This window comes from Ctenocephalides felis, unplaced genomic scaffold (assembly GCF_003426905.1).
Source record: "Ctenocephalides felis isolate EL2017-DRISC unplaced genomic scaffold, ASM342690v1 CF-g0.4_SCAFFOLD_01886, whole genome shotgun sequence".
Taxonomy (NCBI): Eukaryota; Metazoa; Arthropoda; class Insecta; order Siphonaptera; family Pulicidae; genus Ctenocephalides; species Ctenocephalides felis.
In genome coordinates this window covers 34,275,551-34,295,408 of record NW_020538040.1, presented here as the reverse complement: position 1 = coordinate 34,295,408, position 19,858 = coordinate 34,275,551, and the positions used below count along the sequence as shown (strand labels likewise).

The 19,858-nt window shown below is 23.9% G+C and overlaps 1 long non-coding RNA gene across 1 annotated transcript in view; it reads right to left on the bottom strand.

Moving 5' to 3' along the window:
- Positions 1-2,145: 2,145 nt before the first annotated feature.
- The window catches only part of LOC113376835, a 143,527-nt gene continuing 125,814 nt past the window's right edge, over positions 2,146-19,858 (bottom strand). The window contains exon 3 of the long non-coding RNA XR_003367062.1: positions 2,146-2,211. This is a non-coding gene — a long non-coding RNA (uncharacterized LOC113376835). The remainder of the gene's footprint in view (positions 2,212-19,858) is intronic.

Here is a 19,858-nt window from a genome sequence, read left to right as displayed (position 1 = left end):
TTTCATCAAATTTTCATCCATAATTAGGTTCAGCATCATTTTACGAGCATTATGATGATGATTTAGATTTTAAATACGTCATGTAAGGTCGGCTCCTCGAGAAAGTATTCGTCGAGATGCAAAATTCTCGGTTTTCGGCTAAATCGATCGATTAATCAAAGTCCAAACGAAGGAAAGTGAACAAAAAGAGTCAATGTAATAGATATCCCGCGGGTGAAAAATCACGAAAATCCTTTTTCTCGACATTTAAATTGGCTCGCGCTGCCACCAAGACGAAATGAAACTTACATCAGCTCTTGTGTGGAAGTTATAAAACCGACGACCTCCAAACTTGCAAAATTACTGACTCGATTCGGGATAACATTGGATTTATTGAATAAGCTTATGGGAAAATATACATTCATCTTATTAATGCATATTTGAAAATATAGAGTAAAAAAAATTAATAGTCAAAATGAATTCCAATAGTCAAAGAGAGGCCAGATGATTTGTAGTTGAATAAAGTAAATAGTAAAAGTTTCACCAGCATTTCGTATTTCTAATATGCACATCATTGTTTAAAAATTTCCAAATTCTTGTACAATATAATTACAAATGTTAATGATTGGCAATATTAGATTAGATGATTGGTACCATGATTTGTGATACAAAATACGAAGAATTTCAGCAAAAGTTCGAGAAGTGAAAAGTAATAAATAAACATGTCAGTACAAGAGTGAATTAAAAGTGATAGCCTTATACTTTTTAGTTCAATAAAGTAAATAGTAAAAGTTCTACCAGGATGAGCTTCCTCGACCATTCCAGAATGAGTTCCTAGACCATTGTCTCAAGAAAAGTATATTATAAATGATTATAATTGAAAATATTAATTGAGAAGATAATTAACAATGTGACTTGTATTACAAAATACAAAGAATTTCAATAAAAGTTCGAGAAATAAAACTGATAAAAAACATGTCAGTAAAAAGAGTAAATTAAAAAATGTGAGTCTTATACGTTTATTTATATAAAGTAAATAGCAAAAGTTCTTCCAGGATTAGTTTCCTGCGATATCTAAACCATTGTCTCAAGAAAAGTATATTATAAATAATTATAATTGAAAATATTTATTGACAATGTGATTTGTGTTACAAAATACGAAGAATTTCAGCAAAAGTTCAAAAAGTGAAGAGTAATAAATGAACATGACAGTAAAAAGATGAATTTAATGTGATAGTCTTATTATTTTCATTTGAATAAAGTAAATATTAAAAGATTCACCAGCATTTTCTACCTCTAATATTTTAACCATTGTTTAAAAAAAAATCCAAATTCTTGTACTTTGAAGTACAATATTATTACAAATGTTTATGATTGGCAATATTATATTTGATATTAGATAACTGGCAATATAATTTGTGATACAAAATACGAAAAAATTCAGCAAATGTTCGAGAAGTGAAAAGTAATGAATAAACATGTCATTGAAAAGAGTAAATTAAAATATGTGATAGTTTTATACATTAACTTAATTAAATAAAGTTAATGGTTAAAACATTGTTTCAAAAAAAGTACAATATAATTACAAATTACTATAATTGAAAATATCTTTTAAAAAGATGATAGGAATGTGACATTTTATATGAAATATGAAGAATTTCATCAAAAGTTTGAAAAGTGAAAAGTAATGAATAAACATGTCAGTAAAAAAGAGTGAATTAAAATATGTGATAGTCTTATACTTTTATTTAAATAAAGTAAATAACAAAAGTTTTTCCAGGATTAGTTTCCTGCGATATCTAGACTATTGTTTCAAGAAAAGTATATTATAAATAATTATAATTGAACATATTATTTGACAATGTGACTTGTGTTACAAAATACTAAGAATTTTAGCAAAAGTTCAAAAAGTAAAAAGTAATAATGACAGTAAAAAGAGTTAATTAAATATGATAGTCGTATTATTTTCAGTTGAATAAAGTAAATATTAAAAATTTCACCTGCGTTTCCTACCTCCAATATTTTAACCATTGTTTAAAAAAAGATCCAAATTCTTGTACTTTGAAGTACAATATTATTACAAATGCTTATAATTGGCAATCAAAATATATCATTCCATTACAATTACAAACTGTTAGTAATTCTGAAGCTTATAAGAAGACTTACCCAAAAAGGTGCTGTCGAAGTGTGAAATGTAGAAAATCCAAATCTAGATCCAAACGTATTCCAGATCTATAACAAAAAGAAGGATCTAGATCAAGAAGATGAACTTCCAGTTGATGAAAAAAATAGTTCTGAAGAAACATGTGATAATCTAAAAATGATTTTATTCAAGAAACATAAATGTTCATACAAAAATTAGGAATAGATAAATAAGCAGAAAATCTCTGATAGTTTGTATCTTCGCGAGCATTGTGAAATTTTAAAATTCTGAAATCTTCAAAATTTGACTTGATTTCTCTAAAAAAGCATATTAGAGGATACATTGACAAAAGAACAAGTGCCTAATTATGTAGGAAACCCAGATAATACAACTGTTGGAAACATTTTGAATGTTACTCAAGGAATCATTTTAACAACTCTTAAAATTAAAAATTGCGATAGAAAATTCAATAGTGAATAATAGTTCATTGCTATATCAACTCTCAAAAACTTGTTCTGCTAGTGATAAAATAGTTTTCAATTAATGATACTGGTTAAATTCTTTCAAGTGAAACATATGATAACGATGTGGAAGACAAAACAGTTATTGAATCTTGTTCAAAAAATTTAAATAATCAGAAAATCGTTGAACGAAATATATACGATATAAACCACTTACATTGCAATTCAATTAATTTTTGTTCAATTGATGAAAATAAAGAAAGATATGAAGCAAATATATTAAATGATATCGGTTCTAATAAATACATACATAGAAAATCCATTAGCTTAGAATAAGTCTTTCTCAATGAAAAGTGTTGTCAAAGTGCGAAATATGGAAGATCCAGATTTGGATCCAAATGCACATCAAGATCTACATAAAAAAGGAGGTCAAAATGGTGCAAGTCAAAATCAAGGGCCAAGAATATAACCTCTTGTGACAAAAAAGACGTAGATGAAGAAGGGAATCATATTCAGTCAAAATATACGGATCTTATAAAAGTTCAGTTCAAAAATTAATCTAAGTCTTTAATATAAAGAAGTACTGTATCCATATTTGTAAATATAGAATACAAATTAATATATATTTTAATTCAAACACATGAGTGATTGTTGTAAATTTTCATCAAGAGAAATTTTAATATCCATCTACTTGTCACAAATTTGAAAATATAAGGTAATGAAAATCAATATACAGTTTTGTTCAAACACGTGAGAAATTGTTAAGTCTTAAGAAGAGATATTGTAATATCCATATTTCTTAATAAAAATTTAAAAATATAGAAAAATAAAAAATAATGCATTTATAGTTACGTTTAAACAACAGAGTTTGATAGATAAAAAGTTTCAAGACATTTTTTTTATAAACACATAACAAGATTGAATTAGAGTATACATATTCCAAATTATATTTGAATATTTATATATATTTGGATATTTAAGTTTGTTAGAATTCCCACTAGACTTGATATAAAAAATAATAAAACAATAGATATGAACGTATTTTCTACGTTGGATATTGCTTTCTTTACTGATTTCATTAATTATAAAAAATACGCAAAAATCAGGAAAAATAGTATGCATAAAATTATAACCCAAACTACAAACTTAAACTATTAACTATTCATTTTTCATAAATAAAATTGGTTTAAGACAAAAAACTATTTTTAATTTTTTTAATACCTATATATTCCAAATATTATTTGAAAATTAATATACATTAGTAGAAATTTAAGTTTAACTTAATTGGACAAAATTCAATATAAAAATAATAGGATTTATATCAGTCTCAATAGTGGCAAAATATTAAGGTGAGAAAGATGCAAAATGTATTATATATAAAGAAAAAATATTTTTTATGTAAAAATTTATTGAAATACATTTATGACCCACACACTGCAAATTTTATTATTAATTTAATACCATGATATAAACAAAAGTGGTTCAAGACAAAAACGTTTTATTAGAAGTATACATATTCCAAATTATATTTGAAAATTCATATAAATTGATGGATATTTGAGTTTATTACCATAATTGATATAAGGAATAAAATAATCTTAATAATGATAAAAAAATTTAAAATATTAATATAAGACAGATATGAACTAACAATAAGAAAGAGTTTTGTCTACGTTGGATTTAGTATACAAGTTTCACTACTTATAATTTTTTTTAAAAAAAATGGAAAAAATAATGCATATATAGAATTCAAAATGAAAACTTATTAATCAAGGCTGTTTTAATAAATAAACAAAAGCGGTTCAAGACAAAAATTAATATTTGAATTTTAAAATAACCCTAAGAAGATATAGTGAGATTATACATATTGCAAATTACATTCTGAATATTTATACTATTATAGTCTTTATACTATATTATTCAGAGAAATAATTATAGCAAATCGAAATGGGTAATATATACGCTGGAAATTATATATGCATCGGTAGATATTTAAGTTTATTATAATATGGAGCAGAATTGAAATAATGAATGAAAAAATCTTAATATTGTCAAAAACATTTGAAATAGCTTAATAAATGATCAAAAATTTATTATAATAGTAGGTATAATTATAACCCAAAGGGCAAACTAATTAATTTTTAAAAAATAATCGAACTGGTTCAAGACAAAAATAACTTTTGAATTCTAAAATGCGCATAAGAAGATTCAGGTGGAGTATACACATTCCAAATTATATTTGAAAATGTATATAAAATGGTGCATATTTAAGTTTATTATAATTCGGATCATGGTCGATATAAAGAATAAAAAGGAACTATCTTAATGACGGCAAAAATTTTCAAAATATTCAAATAAGGCAGAATTGTAAGGAATGGTACATATAATTGAAAACCAAACGGAAAACTTATTTATATTCAATAAATAATGAAAGTGGTTCGAGACAAAAATAATATTAGAATTTTAACAACACATAAAAAGGTATTAGGTATACATTGACGGATGTTCAAGTTTAGTATATTTCGAATACTAGAAACGTTCATAATAATGACCAAAACTTCCATAATATTAAAATGATATCTATATATATAAAATTTTATAGTAAACGTGTTTTTAATGCTGAGCCCAAAAATCATTAAATTCAAGAGCATGAATCAAAATTACTTTCAAGATCAATTAAAATTTAGAAAAATATGCAATATATAATAATTAAATACTAGAGAGAGTTTGAAAGTAAAATATCTCATCATCAAATTACATTTTATCCCAATCCATATTTAAAAAATAGTAACCATTGTCTCAGAAACAATTACCCACGCTGTCAACTATTTGGCTAACTTTGAAGTAGAACGAAGTTTGAAAACATCTGGTGTTCCGATGAGCAAAAGAGAGAAAATGCAGAATTTCCTAAAGTAAAACTTCCAACTTGGAAAATTCAATTGAATGTTAAATAGATGGGAACTAACACGAGGAAAGTTCATATTTATTGACTAACTATCGTGATTGCAATGGGCTGATTCATGATACGATGCTCTACGCTTTGAATACACTGAAATCATTTTATAGGAAAAGGAATATTTGCGAAAAGGAAAAATAGTATTATTCATTAGGTGGAATGCTGGTAGTTTGAAACTTAAAATTTATTGTATTTTAGTTATTTGCATATATTCACATCAAAAATATGTATAATATTTAAAAACAATAATGTAATTCAAGTCATACTTCAAATATGACATGATCGGTTTGTCATTGTAATTAGCATTTAAAAATAAACCTTTTTCAGAGAAATGAAGTAATTGCTGATTATTAACTTCTATAATATTCGTTCACACAGTGAATTATGTTAAACAACGCCTAAACAAATATTGTTTTTGCAACTTCACTCATCATGTAATTGTGTTTGAAAAACTTTATGTAATTAAAATTAACATGCATTCATTGACTGCTCGTATTTTTTTACTTTTTCGCTCTATGGATCAGAGACATGGACTCTAAGAAAGATCTACAAAAATTATCTGGAGAGTTTTGAATTGCGGTTCTGGAGGCGAAGATAAAGTAAACGGACAAGATAACAAATGAAGAAGTCCTGAGAAGAGTGGGCGAAGAAAGGATTCTATTGAGCACGATTTTGAAAAGAAAAGGAAACTGGATTGGACTCATTCTGCAAAATAAGTGCCTCCTGCACGACGTCGTGGAAGGTAAAATAGAAAGAATAAAAGGACAAAGAGGAAGAAGAATGCAGATGATTGATGACTTGCGCGAGAATACAGGGAACTGAAAACTGAAGGGCCAGGAAGCATAGCAGCACAAATTTGGAAAAGAAAATGCATAAAAATTGAATAAAAAAGTGATAAATAGGATTGGGAAGAATAATAATCAAAAAATGGAAAGATGATCATTAATTTGTAGTGATCTCACACCATGATGCTACTTCCAGACAGGCTACCATTTATTATTGTTGTTATTCATATATCCATAGAGTTTTTTTTAGGTACTCATTCATATATAAATAAAAAATAAATTAATTTTATTTGATTAAATGAAATAAATAAAAATTTTATTTGATTTTTTCCACTTCATATTCTGGGCCTTGAATGTAAAGATTGGAATTTTGTCTAAAACATATTTAATGAAACAGTTTGCTAATAGAAAAAATGCATGTTCAGATATAAATTTGAAATATTCCTAAATGATCAATTTAGTAGTAAATGTAATAATTTGAAAACAAAATTTTTGAAGTAGATATATTTATATATAGTTAGGGTTATGGTTAGTTCGACACAAATTTGTTATTTAATTCTTTTATAAGATGAAATGTTAATTTTAATGTAAAACATGGTCGAATTAAATTTAAACGAATAAAAAATTTGATGTATATATAAAAGAATGTAGCTATTATTTCGTAAAATTTCTTTAAAATTAAAAATAGGACATTTTACCCTGCTTGTGGGGTAAAAGGGAACAAATGACAAATTATTGCTCAAATACGTACAAGTTAATAGTAAACCGAAACCTTCACTAAATGAAAGTTAATTTTCAAGAATTTAATGTAAAGCATATTAATTAAAAATGTTTAACAGAATAGAAAATAATATATATTTATATAAAAATAAATTTTATGTATTAATAAAAGATGTAAAGTTTGAAATATAAATAAAAGATGTAAGGTAGTAAATGGTAAAATTTTTAAAATTCATTTTTACATATATATTTTTTCCACTCTATATTTAGTAAAACGACTCCTAACGATTACTAGCAATGACCTGTAATTTTTACTAGTCTTATTATATTTTTGAAGTAAAACTTTTTTATGCTTGACTTGGAATAATAAATGGAAGAATAATAAAAGTAGAGACGATGATTTAACTTTTGTTAGTAAAAATAGAAAAAGGAAAAAAATGAATATATTGTGAATATACAAGTTTTTAATAATTTAATAGATTTATAAAAATTTTATAAAGACACTGATACAAAATAATGGCTTTACATGCAGTGCACCAAAAATCCCTTGGGAATAAATAAGTAAATTAGTAAAATAGCCACAAAAAAATTTTGCTAATTGTTGAATTTGTAGTAAGACATGAACAATTACCGACAACTTCAATAAATTAATATTATATTTTTAAGAATTCTTGAACCAACAACCAAAATACACATTCACAAAACGAATTATTGTAGATAGTGTGATAAATCAATATAACCATATTTTGTACAAAATTAAAATTGTACGTTAAAAATTAATGGTTCAAAAATAAGTAAAATATGTTTAAAAAAAGCCTTTTTAATCATATAGAACTATTAAAAAAAATTGATTAAAAATATATCAAGACAATTATTGCGTAGGAACTAGGAAGACAAAAACCAAGTATTAGTATCATCACAACTCATAGAACATTTGGCGAAGAAAAATGTATAAAATTTTTAAAATCCGCTTTTAAAATCCGCTGGTTCCACAAATTGATTTTGAATATATATATATATATATATATATATATATATATATATATTTATATATATACTGGTGGGCCTCCGTGCGTGTTCATATGTGTTCTTATATCACTAACAAATGAGCATTTATAATGAAGTAGTGGGCTATCATCTAAGAGAAAGTACCATAAAAATATAATATATTGGCCGAGACGACTATGTGCATAAGTTGTAGTATTATTTCAAACAAGGTTAATGTGTTTTCAACATGTTTGTATAGGTATAGTTTTTATTATATAAAAATATTTAAACGTAATTCACTTACGACCATCAGAAGTCATAAACAAAATAAATATTTTAAAATATTATGATAGTTATTGAACAATATTTAAGCATTCTGCTTACTGAGATAATTGTATTATGATATGTTGATAAAGAAGTAGTTTACTATTTACAGAAGAAAAAATATTTTTCACGCAAAAATGGAGTTTCATGCAAAAGTGGTTCAAGACAAAAATAATGTTTGAACTTCAAAATACGCATAACAAGATTCAATTTGAGCATATAGATATTCAATTTTGTATTTAAAAAATCATATAAATAAGTGGATATTTAAGTTTATTAAAATTCTAACTAGACTCTATTCAAAAATTCGAAAATATAGTATACATGTAATTATAACCCAAATTGCAAACTTATTTGTTTATTTTTATTAAATAAAATCGTTTCAAGACAAAAAACTATTTTTGATTTTTTTAATAAACGCATAACAAGATAGAGCTGAATGATAGAGAACATAATTGACAATGTGATTTGTGTCACAAAATACGAGGAATTTCAACAAAAGTTCAAAAAGTAAAAAGTAATAAATGAACATGTCAGTAAAGAGAGTGAATTAAATCAGATAGTCCTATCATTTTTAGTTCAATAAAGTAAATAGTAAAAATTTAACAGAATTTTCTTCCTGCGATATCCAAAACATTTTTCTAAAAAACGCTATTAATACAACGTCCAAATAAACTTAATCCAACTAAAATATTAAACATAGTTGAAACTCTTACCAAAATTTGATTTATTCCGAACAATATCTGAATTTTAGTTATTTACTAACAGTTCGTCATTCTGAAGCATAGAAAAAGTTTTGCCCAAAAAAAGCTATCAAAGCTCGAAATATACGTATAAGATCCAGATTTTGATCCTAATTTAGATAGAAATTTAGATCAAAAAGGAGGATCTAAATCAAAAGGATAAACTCACAGTTGATGACAAAAATAGTTTTTAAAAAATTTTGATAATTTAGAAATGCTTGTATTCAAGAATCACAAGTGTTCATTAAAAAAATAGGAAAAGATAAATGAGCAGAAATTCACTGATAGTTTGTATCTTCGGGAGCATTGTGAAATTTTGAAATTCTGAAATTTTTAAAATGTGAGAGTGAATTAAATCTGATAGTTATATTATTTTTAGTTAAATAAAGTAAATATTTCTGAAAAAAGGCATATTAGAAGATACATTAAAAAACAAGCGCCTAATTATGTAGAAAACGCAAATGATAAAATTGGTAGAAACTTTTCTTAAGTAATAATTTTGATAGTTCTTAAAATTGAAAAATTGCGATAGAAAATTCAATGGTGAATAATAGTTTATTGTTATATCAACATTCAAAAACTTGTCCTGCTAGTGATAAAATAATTTTCAATTAATGATACTGGTTTAATTCTTTCAAGTGAAACATATGATAACGATGTGGAAGACAAAACTGTTATTGAATCTTGATCAAAAAATGTAATTAATCAGAAAATCGTTGAACGAATTATATAGGATATAAACCACTTAGATTGCAATTCAATTAATTTTTATTCATGCGATGAAAACAAAGAAAGTCATGAAGAAAATATATTAAATGTATGGGTTATAAAAAAATGCATACATACAAAATCCATTAGAATTACTAACCGTTAGTTAGTTAGAATATTTTATACTATTATAGTCTTTATACTATATTATTTAGAGAAATAATTATAGCAAATCGAAATGGGCAATATATACGCTGGAAATTATATATGTATCGGTAGATATTTAAGTTTATTATAATATGGAGCAGAATTGAAATAATGAATAAAAAAATTGATAAATAATGTATAATTATAACCCAGAGAGCAAAATAATTAATTTTTAATAAATAATACAAGTGGTGCATAACAAAAATAATTCTTGAATTTTAAAATGCGCATAAGAATATTCAGATGGAATATGCACATTCCAAATTATATTTGAAAATTTATATTTATTGGTGGATACTTAAGTTTATTAAAATTCTAACTAGACTGTATACAAAAATTGGAAAAAAATAGTATACATATAATTATAATCTAAACTGCAAGCTTATTTATATATTTCTTTTTAATAATCAAAATTTAAAATTGATTCAAGACAAAAACTATTTTTGAATTTTTTAAGAAACGCATCACAAGATTTAACAGAAGTATATATATTCCAAAAAATATTTGAAAATTTTTATATATATATATTGGTGGTTATTTAGGTTTATTATATCATTCAAACCAGGATTGATATGAAGAATAAAAGGAACATTAATGACAAAAAATAGTATATAACTTTATAACCCAAACGGCAAACTTATTCATTTAAAAAGGACTACTCAAAGTGGTTTAAGACAAAAATAGTTTTTGAATTTTGAAAAACGCATAACAAGATTCAACTGGAGTATACATAATCCAAATTATATTTGGAAATTCATATAAATTGATGGATATTTATGTTAAAATTCAAATCAGTTACGATATGAAAAATAATAGGAACAATAATAATAATTTCAAAACCTTTTAAGTATCATAATAAGGAAGATATGATGTACACTTTACCACTTGGATTACATATAAAAAATCTGAACTAAATAATATTTTGAAAAACCATGATAGTTATCGAGAAATATTTGAAAGCATTTTGCTTATTGTGAAAATTGTGTGTTGAAAATGTTTGTAATAGAAACAATATTAGTAATGTCAAAACCTTTCAAAGTATCATAATAAGAAAAATATGAAGTACACTTGACTAAAAATCGGAAGAAACAAAATAATATTTTGAAAAACCATGATAATTATCGAGAATTTGCTTATTGCTTATTGAGAAAATTGTGTGTTGAAAATGTTTGAGAATGAAATAATTATATAAAATATAGAGTTTTAAAATGTATGGAGTTATATGAAAATTCATAAAAGTGCACATCATTTATTATAGGTTTCAATAATGTATATTAAACCTGACAACGATATCTATATTATTATAAAGACTACTTGTAGAAGGAAGATTTAGTAAAAGTACATCATACCCTATTCATATCTTTTTTCAATATATCGTTTTATTGAGACAGGTAAAATATTATATTCAGAGTTTTAAAATATGGAAATAGTTCATAAAGTCAATCAGTTAAATAGAGTGCTATTCAGCCAATTATTCATATCCCAATAAACGGCAATATTATAAGTTTATTATAATTCGAATCAGATTCGATATAAAGAATACATAAAATAATCTTAATATTGTCAAAAACGTTTGAAATAGTTTAATAAATAATCAAAATTTTAAAATAAATATAACCCAAACGGCAAACTTATTCATTTAAAAAAAGACTAATGAAAGTGGTTCAAGGCAGAAATAGTGTTTGAATTTTGAAAAATGCATAACAAGATTCAACTGGAGATTTGGAAATTTATATAAATTGATGGATATTTATGGTAAAATTGAAATCAGTTACGATATGAAAAGTAATAAAAATAATATTAGTAATTATTTCAAAGTATCATAATAAGATAGATATGAAGTACACTTGACAAAAAATCTGAAGAAACCAAATAATATTTTGAAAAACCATGATAATTATCGAGAATTTGCTTATTGCTTATTAAGAAAATTGTGTGTTGAAAATGCTTGAGAATTAAATAATTATATAAAATATAGAGTTTAAAAATTTATGGAATCAACTAGCCAAGTGTCTCTTATTACTCCATTATAAATGCTTTTTAAAATTTTATGAAAGTGCGCATCGTTTTTTATAGGTTTCAAAAATGTATAGTAAGCCTGACAACGATATCTTTGTTGTTATAAAGACTACTTGTAGAAGGAAGATTTGGTCAAAGTACACCACACCGCAATCATATCTTTTTTCAATTTATCGTTTAATTGAGACAGGTAAAATATTATATTCAGAGTTTTAAAATATGGAAATATTTCAAAAAGTCAATCAGTTAAATAGAGTGCAATTCAGCCAATTATTCATATCCCAATCAACGGCGGCGCCAATTTGCGGGAATTAAAATGTATTAGCGGAGATTTGCTTAAATGATAAATTAGCGAATGACAAATGCACTGCGCAAATTCTATTCAGCGCAGCGTATAATTCGAATAAACGACTTTGTTTAGGGGAGACCGGGCAAATATAGCAAATAAGTCGATCAGAACATCGAGAAAAAATTACTAGTACTTATGCGCAAAAAATTAGGATGCGTATGAAAAGATTTTTAGAGACCAAAAATGTATGCAACTTATAAGCCGTAATCCAAATCATAATGTTCAAGATTTTAATGTATAACATAGAGATTAAAACTTTAATAGAATAGAAAATGATGTACATTTAAAAATGCATTTACTATATTAATAAAACATGTAAGGTAGTGCACCGTAAAATATTTTAAAATCCAATTCTAAAGGAAATACATTTACATATATTTTAATTTAATATTTTGTGATGCAAAATAAAATGATCTTCATAGACTAAAAATGTATAATGTATAGATTACTTGTAATTACTGTAAAAATGTATAAATATACTTGTTATAAAGTATACTTGTAATTACTGTAAAAATGTATAAAATACTTATAAATAGCTTGTTTTGAAGTAAAACATTTTTATGCTTAACTTGAAAAATCTGGAACAAAGAACAGTTATTCGAAACCTTCATCAAATTTAAGATGGTATACAAAAATTTAGTCAAAAATATATTCAATGAAAAAGTTTAAAAATAGACAAAAATGTATATTTAAAAATAATCTTTATTGCAATTAAAATATTTGTTGTGTTTAGTAGTAAATCAGGTAAATATACTGAAATTAATCCAAATATCGACATAAAATTACTAGTACTGATGCGCCAAAATGAAGGTGCATATGAAAAGATTTTTATAGACCAAAAATGTATGCAACTGATCCAAAATCCAAAAGCCGAAATCCAAATCAAAGTTTTGTGTTCAAAATTTTAATGTATAACATACAGATTAAAACTTTAATAGAATAGAAAATAATGTACATATGAAAATGAACTTTATATATTAATAAAGCATGTAAGGTAGTAAACCGTAAAATATTTTAAAATCCAATTTGAAAGTAATTACATTTACATTTATTTTAATTTAATATTTTGTGATGCAAAATAAAATGATCATCATAGACTAAACACGTATAAATTACTTATAATCAGCTTATTTTGCAGTAAATCATTTTTATGCTTAGGTTGGAAAATCTAGAACGAAGAACAGTTATTCAAAATCTTCATCAAATTTAAATAGGTAGCTGATTAAGTAAGAAGAAAAATTATGAAACATTTTCTTATGTGAATTATTTGTATTAGTATTAAGAAAAAATACTGTTTAAATTAAAAGATAAAGTATTAATGGTAACTAATAATAATCATTATAAAAAATAATTTTTATACTTCTTTATGACGAGTAGATTCCTCAATCACATTTAATTGGTTAGTAAGTAAGAATAAAAATTACAAAACATCGTCTTTAGTGAAATATTATAAAACATGAGTCTTTTACGAATAGTAGTACGAGTTACCCGCCTCTCCCCTAATCAAATGGGTCTTGTACGAGTATGTAACGAGACTCGGTAGCGGTCCGAGTAATAGTTTTTATATTTCAAAAGAACTCTCTATCATTTCGTTATATGTCTACTTACATTGCTTGCGAGCAGAAAGCAGATTTAACGCAATAGATAAGGCCAGATATGGATAGAGGCGGAAATTTCTATTCGATTCCTTTCCTTTCCAAACATACACTGGATGGAATGTTTCACTTTTGATAATACATTATGGTAAAACATTATATTAAAACAAATTTGCTTCAAGTAATGAAAATTTTTGAATGAAAACTATCAATATCACAGTACAGGTAACTCTATTTGTAGCAATGGTTAAAAATAATATAACTAATCCCACGATTTACACAGAAGATAGATGCAATGAAAAACTCCTAATATACAAGACAATTATTAAACCAATATGGTCCTACGGCCTACAACTATGGGGTGCGGCCAGTAAATCGAACATAACTATTCTACAAAGGTTCCAAAATAACATTTTGAAAGAAATCGTGAACGCTCCAAAATACGTTCCCAATTGGTTGATACATCAAGATCTCAGAATTCAAACCATAGAAGAAGAAATTAGTCTTTACTGCACCATTAAAAGCCCTATTTACAGTTTTTAATATGACCAATATCAAACACATCGAACAAAAAATAAATATTAATATATTTAGTATCATACACATTTAATGAATTATAAGAATATTAATTTATTTAAATATTGCAATTTCTTTAGAGATAAAAAATTAAAAAAATAGAAATTCATTTATTCTAGCTTATACACGCATACAATTTAGTTTGGATCATAGAATGTGAAGTTTCCGTCTTATCTACACATTTCCATCATAGACATATACTATGTTCCAAGAATTTGGTACTGTAACATATGTACATATTTATTTGTAGTTTTATATTTTGGCCATAAAATATTTGGATAGTAAAATAATAAAAATGTTGTAGATTTATAGTAGAAATATTTATTTATAAATTGTTATAACAGTTGTGTTCAAGATATCCAGACTATTTTTGTAACATTTGTAGTAAAGTTAGTAGCTTTAATATAATTCTATTCTTAATAAAATATGAATCATGTCATACATTTTGAACAGATGAAAATAAAAATTCTTATAAATCAGCTTCTGATACTTGTAAGAATTTGACGAAAAAATTTGAAATTTGAAAATTCTAAGTTTGAAAAATAATAGCATAAAAACGATATGATTACTGGCACGAATGCATGAATATAGTACGTAAAAAATTTTCAGAATAATAAAAAGCTTTATAAGGTTTTGGATTTTTAAAAATCATTTATTTTTAGATATTGGCAAGTTCAAGAAAATTATATCCAAGAAAATATATTAGAAAACTACAAGTCAGACTTATGCAAATAAAAAATCCTATGATTAAGGTAGATAGAAGCAAAGTATAGTTCAGTGTTTATAATTTTGTGTTAATGCAAAATTAATAAATTTTGTTAAAAAAATGTTTTCAAAAACCGTGTAAAATCGAAAACGAACAGGGATAGGTGTATTATTAATTACACAAAAATAAGGAGGTCATTTACAGATATTTCACTCTTATGGTTCTGAACGAGACGAATATAACAAAAGTTAATAAAGTTTTAAAATTCATATTTTATAGATTTGTAAATATAGGTTGAGATGCGACAAGCAAATATTAGCATTTGCAAGAGTATTCACACATTTTGTTCACATAAGTATACATATATGAGGTATTATTCACATTATTCACATATATGAAAAAAATAGACAAGAAAAGATGATGATACATTCCCAGTACCAGAAAATTACAGAATATATAAAAATATTTAAAACAAAGTTAATAGACAGAAATATTTATTACAGTACATTTCCTTTATCATGACTGTACTACTAATTTAAACAGCAGTTTGTTTTGGAATAATTAAACTACCAAATTTGGTTTTCATTTAAAATTGTTTATAAAATAGTCGGCTATAATGACATGTCCCTTATTATGACCCATTATTGGTTAATATAGGTAGCAGAATTATTATAACGATTTCTTCATATTAATTCATATTAAAAATGATTATTTGACCATAGTTTTTTTTATATACAATAGTAGTAGAGACTGCTTTTACATTTTAATTGAAAAACGAAAAACAGATAAAAATTACGGATTAGTTACATAAAAAGTTTGTATGTATATATTATACTGATAACGGGCAATTTTTATTTTTAATTTAATTTGTATTTAGTATGTATATATGCATATATTAATTATTAACAAAATGACTGAAAATGTATTACTTAATATTTCTCATTATTCTGCTCTTAGCAAAATTAATTTCCAAATATATTGACAAAAAATGCATTAATATTATAGCATTCCATAGATTTTTATAATAAATATTAATTAATAAAAGTGATTATTTATAAAGTATTAAAAAAATGTTCTAAAGTTATGCTGACAATAATTGAAACTTTCCCAGAAAATGTATTATACTTAAAAAATTATATATATATATATATATATATACAATATTTTTAAAAAAAAATGATAACGAAATGACTAAAAACTTCTCAGTTTATATTTCCCATTATTCTGCTCTTAGCAAATTTATATTTTTCAATATATTATATTGAAAAAAAAGCATTAATATTATAGCGTTCTATAGGGTTTTTATAAAAATATTTGTTTTTAAAATTATTTATTCATAAAATATTGAAATATTGTTTTAGAGTTATGCTTACAAGTATTAAGACAGTTGCTGAAAATTGTATTAAACTTAAAAAATAGTATATGTGCAATATTTTTAAAAAAAATGATAACGAAATGACAAATTACTAATCACTTTTTATTTCTCATTATTCTACTCTTAGCAAAATTAATTTCTCAATATATTATATAGACAAAAATGCATTAATATAACAGCGTTCTATAGATTTTTATAAAAATATCTATTTTTAAAATTATTCATTTATAAAGTATTAAGAAATTGTTCTTAAGTTATGCTGACAATAATTAAAACTTTCCCAGAAAATGTATTATACTTAAAAAAAATTATATATATACAATATTTTTAAAGAAAATGATAACGAAATGACTAAAGACTTCTCAGTTTATATTTCTCATTATTCTGCTCTTAACAAAATTAATTTCCTAGTATATTATATTGACAAAAAAATGCATTAATATTATAGCGTTCTATAGACTTTTATAAAAATATTGTTTTTTAAATTTATTTATTTATGAAGTATTTGAAAATTGTTATAATCTGATTATTATTGCAACATTTGCAAATAATTTTATATATTTAAAAAATTATATATATATATACAACATTTAAAAAAAATTCTAGCTAAATTACTAAAAACCAGTTTATTTATATCTCATTATCCTGTTCTTTGCAAATATTTTTTTAATATATATTATTACAAAAAAATGCATTAAGTTCATATCATTGTAATGATTTAAAGCAATATGTTCTCGTTGATTTTATTTTATTTTATGACAATAAATGACTCCTGTAAACGCTTATTGAACATTTATAATAAACATTAACGACTTTTCGTTCAGGATCATAAATTATATCTATTACAAGAAAAATGACCTTAACACACAAATAGACTTTGAACAGGTATTGTAAAGTCATTGTCGATTAATATTATAATAATTATTATTATAGAAAAATATATAAGTGAAAATTTGATTATGGTCCAAATAATCCATTCCAATCAAATTTTACTTTAATAAAAATTTGCCAAGGTGTATCTTTTATGCTCTCAATTATATCAACTATATATCTTGATATTAAGAGCATTTTAATAATAAAATAGCAATAGGTGCAAGTAACTTTAGTTGTAATAAATTACATTAGTAAATCTATTTAGCTCTATGAAAATATTTCAAAAGTCTATTTAGTTCTACAAAATAATAAATTAGCAGCAATAACCACACCATAATTATATGCTAGACCAAGTCGTTTCAAAGGCAAATATTTATTTATAAATTGTTATAACAGTTGTGTTCAGGATTTTCTAAATATTTTTATAATATTTGTAATAAATTTTGTAAATTTAATATAAATTTATTCTCAATAAAATATGAATCATACCATACATTTTGAACAGACAAAAATAAAAATTATTATAAATCAGCTTCAGATACTTATAAGGATTTGACCAAAAAAAATGAAATTTTAAAATTCAAAATTTAAAAAATAATAGCATAAAAGCGTTATGATTACTGGTGCAAATGCATAAATATGAGTATTAAAAATTTTTTAGAATAATGAAAAGCTTTATATAAGGTTTTGAATTCTTGAAAATCATTTATTTTTAGATATATTGCCATGTTCAAGCAAATTGGAAACCAAGAATATAAAATATAATATAACATAATATATTATAATATTAAATAAGTGTAATTGGTATAATAGAAAATTACAAGTCAGGCTTATGCAAAAAAAAATCATATATTTAAGGGCTCCCAAATCAATAATAAAAATGCGAAAAAATCAGAAAAAGGAGAAATTTTGTACTAAGTTCAAAAAGAAAATTTTCAATATATAAAATTCATACTACTTAGTCGGAGATATAATATTTAAGCCTTCTTATAATTTTATTTTTCATATATGATTGTTCATTGTTAAATGTTAAGGACATCTATAAATTATATTAAATGAATGGTCTAATTAATTTAATATTGATTTGAGCTATAGAAAAAAAATAGAGAATTTCGCATACCATGTAATTAAAATCATCATTGACCAGTATTTTTTTTAACTAAAGAAATTATTATTATATATTTATTTTAACAAAATTTTCAGAAAATTTCAGAAAGTTATCTGCCACTTTTTTTGGGAAACAAAAATTATTAATGAATATATTTAAAAATTCAATATTTGAAAAAAAGTATTAGAATATAAACAATATAAAATTAGCTTTTGGTAAAGATCTCATATATCGTACGTAAAATATTAGAGTTTTTAAAGTTTTAAAAATGTTGAATTTTTGTAAGTAGTTTTTTTCCAAATTTCAATAAAAAAATCAGGTGTCTAATAATAATGAAAATTATGAGACAAAATGTGTGCCAAATATATAGAAATGTTTCTTATGATGAGAGAAAGTATAAAATTTATTTATGTAAGTTTCCAAATACAATTTGTCAAAAATTTATAAGTTAATTTTGAATATTAACAAGGAGAACCTCAGGTTTATTTTTCTGGGATTTTGATAAAACTTTGGATACTAATATAATTTAGTCAAACAAAATAGTTTGAAATATTATAGGCCTATGAGAAATGATTAAATTATAAATATCAAAACAAGTATTAAAATAGAAATAATACAAAATTAGTTTTTGGTAAATATGCTCATATATCGTACGTAATATTTAGAGTTTTTAAAGTTTTAAAAATGTAGAATTTTTGCAAATAGTTTATTTCGAAATTTTAATACAAAAATCAGGCGCCTAATAATAATGAAAATCACGAGACAAAACGTGTGCCAAATATATAGAAATGTTTCTTATAATGAGAGAAAGTATAAAATACAATTTGTCAAAAATTTATAAGTTAATTTTGAATATTAACAAGGAGAACATCAGGTTTATTTTTCTGGGATTTTGATAAAACTTTGCATACTGATTATAGGCCTATGAAAAGTGGTATATAAAAATAATTTAAAAATTATATTATTTTATATTTATTATTATAAAAATTAATTAAAATTTTGATGAAAATTTCTTTATTATAGTTCAAATTTAAGCTTCTTTTATATAATATATTTATGTCTGCTTTATTGATAAGAATTTTTGTCATTTTCAATATTTTAGAAATAAATATATTTTAATTAAAAGTTTTGTCTAAACATGGTGAGATATCCAAAATTTGATTCAAATAGATTTTTGAATAAACTTTCCAACAAAATCCATAATTTTGAGATTTTCAAATGAGAATGCATCCATATATTGACAT